The sequence below is a fragment of the Nomascus leucogenys genome, chromosome 8 (assembly GCF_006542625.1).
Source record: "Nomascus leucogenys isolate Asia chromosome 8, Asia_NLE_v1, whole genome shotgun sequence".
NCBI lineage: Eukaryota > Metazoa > Chordata > Mammalia > Primates > Hylobatidae > Nomascus > Nomascus leucogenys.
The window spans coordinates 86309711-86315124 of record NC_044388.1 but is presented as its reverse complement, the minus strand read 5'-3'; the positions used below and the strand labels follow the sequence as shown (position 1 = coordinate 86315124).

General features: G+C 38.9%; 1 pseudogene; it reads left to right on the top strand.

Annotated features, from left to right (window-relative positions):
• The first annotated feature begins 4774 nt into the window (after positions 1-4774).
• Positions 4775-5414, top strand: LOC100583606 (annotated as a pseudogene).

Below are 5414 nucleotides of genomic sequence, written 5' to 3'. Positions count from 1 at the left end.
ACTGGGGCCTGTGTAGGGGGAGGGAGAGTACCAGGAAAAATAGCTAATGCATACTGGGCTTAATACCTAGGTGATGGGTTGATAGGTGCAGCAAATCATCATGGGACACGTTTACCTGTGTAACAAATCTGTATATCCTGGATATGTACTCCAGAGCTTAAAATAAAATTTAAAAAGAAGTTGCCTAGTCTGTGATACTCAGTTATAACAGCATAAAATGGACTAAGACACGATCTTAAACTATTTGAGTTCAACCACCTAAATGACACTTGGAATATCCCAGCCCTGAAAGCCATCCAACCAAAGCTGCGAGATGTCCAGGGAAAAGACAACTCCCAGTGCAGGCCTACGAAATCAATTTTTGGGCCCAGGAATCTACGTATAGATGTTTTGACAAGCCGTCTGGGTCAATCTTAAGAATGCTCAAGTTCAAGAAACACTGCCTCACATCACTTCTTCTCAAACTTTAATTGCGAATGGATCGACCTGGGACTTCTGTTAAGATGCAGATTATGGCTCAATCGTTTAGGGGTAGAAGCTATTATACAGTAAGTTTGCATTTCTTACAAATTTCCAAAAGATATCAATGCTGCTGACCCATGGGCCATACTTAGAACAGCAAGACCTTGAAAACAGAGTCCAGTGCTCTTATTCTATGTACTATAATAATTTATTAGCAATCTACTTTGGCAACCAAGATTACGTCATGTTGAAGGTGATATGGTGGTAAGTAATTAGAACACTATCTGAAATACTGCACATTTTATTTCAGGAAAGTCCATATCCTTCATGTTTATGCACGTCAATTTAGATAGCAAGTGCTACTGTAAAATGTATTTCAATACTTTTAGGTATGATTTCACTTATATGATACTACTCAGTTTCTAAATCACAGCTTGGTACATAGAGGTCTGTGGTTCTAACCACACAGAGTGCTCAACACTAGTCAAGTCAATCACTTTTCCTTTACCACAGTTCCTCACCTGCCAAATGAAGGCATTTGCATCAACTAATCCACAAGGCATATTACTCCTTATGGGTACAACAGCAAGCATGAACACAGCAAAAACAGAAATACCCGTAACTGCTACCAAGATAATTTTCTACACATAAAAAGCAGTTAAGATAATTGCTTATCTTGCCACCAAAAGAACAAATGTTCTCTTGTCTCTGAAGACAGAAAAACGAAGATTTTCATCTGAACTGGGTTCCACTGAAGCTTGCAAGCTTTCTTACCTCTTAGAGGTTCACATACCACAAGACAAAAAGGAAATAATCTGGGTTCTACTCCAAGAAGTTTGACTCTGACCATGCTTTAGTCAGGATACATGCTTTCGTCTTTTTCGTTCACTTACCTAGAAACAGATAACTCATCTTTCCATCTTATTCTGTGATGATGAAAGAAGCTAAACCCTAACCCCTTATTCCATTAGGGAATATGTACCTTTCAGAATTACGAAAACTAGTAATTAGGTCACGGTCTACATTCAGCAAAGGAAAGCAATAATGGCAAGACAGTTTTATATAAAAGTCTGACACTAAGAGAAATATCTGCCCAAGTACACCTAAGAACTCCACATGCACGTAGCCTCCTGATATTGTTGTATGACTCTTAGGATTCGGCTTTGGTGAGTAAGTGGCATTAGTCAAGCTATCAACTCTAAGTAGAGGATATTCTACTACTAAGAGTAAATTCAAGCATATCAGGTTACTTTCTGGCTATTAACACCATAATAGTTCCATCAAAAAGAGGGAAGTTATGAAGTCGTGTATTTATAAGTGTACACTAAATACCACTCACCTGGTCTCTTAAGAAATAGAACACCAGACATTTCAACTTTTCTTTACATCTGTCTGATTTTTACTGATACACACACACACACACACACACACACAGAGACACACACACACTTCAGACACAGGACCAGTTTATATATTGTCCAAGACAGAAGACATTATAATTGTTTATATCACTAACTTTATATAAGAAACATTCACACTTAGAAGACGTTCTTATCCAAGAACAGAAACATGTAGCAAAGTTTACTGAGTGTGTACACTTGCACTTTCTCTAGAAACATATTAATTCCTTTTCCATACTTTTCCTGGAGTCACTGTTTTATAATTTAGGCATTATTTTCAACCCTGACACACCCTCGAAGCAAGCAAATCCAAAATGTAAAACAAACAAACAAACAAACAAAAAACCCACAACGAATATTATCAGCACTAACGTTTTGATAGAGAAAATACATTTTAGAATGAGCCAGGCCTCACACCCTAACTGTGAGTAGGTAATAACTCCTCAGACTTCACTCTCCCTTTTTATGTATCCTACATGCATTCTGAGTGCTCGCAATGCTCAAGGAACTGTGGTGGATACAGAGGGAAAGAAACACCAAACTGACCTGCAAGAAAGGTACTACTCTAGGGGATTTTCCAGTCTAGAAAGCTAAAACATGAGCTAAGTTATGTATGTATTATAGACTTCCCCTCACACACACAAAAAGCCCAGCTAGACTCTTTTCCAGGTGATGTATTTTCAGCAGTAAAACCAAACCACCTCACTGAAGGGTAAAATATTTCTATCAAGGCCACCTACTATTAACCATTACAGTACACTGTGTTAAGACTGCAGGTTTTGAAGTCACACGAGTTGCAGATCTAGCTTAACAATTTGCTAATTATAGTCCTTGGACAAGTTTTTAAACCTCTTTCAGTCTCATTTTATTCCTCTGTACAATTGGATTAGAGTATCTCTCTCATAATGTTAAGTGAGATAATGCACAGAAAATACTTAGCACAGTGCTTGACTCAAATCATTTAGTCAAATATGTTTTCTGGGTGTCAACTGGTATAGAAACAGACAACCACAGGGTTCCCGACCCTGAAGAGAACACAACAGACGAGGAGGAGGAACGAGCAGAGCAGGAACACCTCAGATTTCCTATACCCTTTCCAGCTAACTCCAACCACTAATGTGCCTCTGCCTTGGCTGAAAAAAGCCCTGTCTGTTATAAAGCCTGTCTGAGACTTACCCTAGAGCCACTGAATCAGAACCCAGTTGTGTCTGAAACATCTGTATTAATAAGTTCCAAAGGTGAGTTATCATGCATACCTAAGTTGAGAGCCACAGTGGAAGATAAAATGTTTTACAAGTGTTTCAATATTTGTTGAGACATGATTCAGCTAAGATCTGATGTTTTACTTTGAGCCCAATACAGCTGTCTATAGTCTTCAAAATCTCAGGATCACTGTCCAAAATTTCATTCAGAAGTCTTCCTAATGGAGTTCTTCCTGATTTACCTCCACTCCTTGCCCAGGGCTCCTGCCCACTGTGTGGGAAAGGAGAGCACGACACAGAGGTGCCCTCACTGATCCCTCTGCTCAGAGGTCTGGTCAACCCATCTATCCTCACTCACAGCTCCACATCCTTCTCATCTCACTTTTTTGTATCTCTGATGGGTCCTTAACTAATTTATTCACGATGATGTTACCACATTGCTTTCAAATACTGAGTATTAAAATCAAGTCTGAGTATTAAAAAACATTGTCTAATAGATACACTTCAATTCTAATGATTTTGGTGCCCTAGTATATATTGGCTTGGTTTCCAAACAGATAAAATATAAATTGTCTTAAAGAAACAAAAAAAATCCATCAACAATTCACACTACTACAATTATTTAATCTTCATTAGAAGGAAAAAGGGAAGAAAGTCTTGCATTTGCTAAAATTTGCATGTCGTCAATTCAAAACACAAATACGGTAGGAGACTATAGTATTATTTAAAAATCGTTATCCAGAGAGAGAGAAAAATATTTACAGAAAAAGTTTTATTAAAATTACTAGATAAATTACTAGATAAAATATACCAGCATTTAATACCTCTCCAATTGTATGAAAATTTCTATTGCAGGGAGGTGTGACTAAAGAACTACACTACTTGACTTAGTAATAGATCTAAGCTGGCTACTCAAACAGATTGCCATCTGGTCAATCAATTGCCATTTGAAAAGCTGCTCTAAAAATATCTTCATGTAAGTGCCTAAATCTCATCAAAATGTAATGACTTCTAATTAATTTATGCTAGCTAGCAGGAAACAAAATTTCAATGTACACTTTAGATTCCCACTTACAATACAATTACCAAAACCCTCCAATATTCTCAAATTATTTTCCCAAAAAGAGACATGGTAACATCTCCTGATTCCACTTACTATGAAGCTACTATAAACTAGTCCTACAATTAGGGCAATCTCTACCAGCCTTTTGAATGTAGGGGAGTCCATCAATTTGCTTTAGCTACAGAATATACAAAATACGCATTTTCTTATTTCCACAACATGGCAACAGTACACAAAAGTAAGCGGGTGCTGCTATTTACCAACTCTAAGATTATGTACACTTCTGTAAAATGGGAACAATACAGAATTCTCTGCCTCACAGGTTGCGAGAATCAGAGAGAAAACGTATGTAAAAGCATATTGTTTCCCAGGGCCCAGAAAAGGGACCAAGTCTCCAGAGCCCTGATGACAAAGGGTAATACACCAAAATATGGACTCATTTTCCACTCCATCTTCACTGGCCAAGCAGCTGCCAGGAATAAAGGCCGCATCTCCCAATACCTGGCAAACAAATGTAGTATTGCCTCGCAAATCGACTACTCTGCTGAGGTGCTCATAGCGTATTTGGGGAGAAGCTTCAAGAACAAGTTGAAGAGAGACTGTCTTTCTATGAGAGTGGAGAGATCCTATCAAAGAAAATGGATGTCATGAAGACAGAAATGGTTCAGGCAGAGAAAATGGCTGCTGAGATTATTAGGAAGCTGGAGAAACAGGAGTAGAAACGCTTAAAGAAGGAAAAGAAATGCTAGCTGCACTTGCCGTCTCATCTTTGGAAAACAGAACTCCAGAGGAGTGTGCAAAGACAAGTGTAAAACCCAAAAAGAAGAAAAAGCAAAAGCCCCAGGAGGCTCCTCAGGAGAATGGAATGAAAGACCCATCTAACTCTTTCTCCAAACCTAATAAAAGGAAATCTTTTTCCAAGGAGAAACTGGTTAGTAGCCATCGAGAAGAGACCCCTGGCAGCATCAGTCTTCCCAAGAGGAAAACATCTTCACCCAAGGAGGAAGCAGTTAGTGATCCCAAAGAGGCAGGCAACAGGATCGTCACTAAGAAAAAACAGGAAATTCTCCTTCAAAGGGGAAGGAGCCGGTCAGCAGTGGACCTGAAGAGGCTGCTGGCAGCAAGAGCAGCTCCAAGAAGAAGAAAAAGTTACACAAGTACCACAAGAAGGTTAGAATGCAAATGGACCTTCCCTGTCAGGCGGGGCACATCCTACCCCAAGGAGACATTTCCCATTCCGTGTCCTATACCCCAATAAAAAATTCTCACACACAAAGCATATTGTGA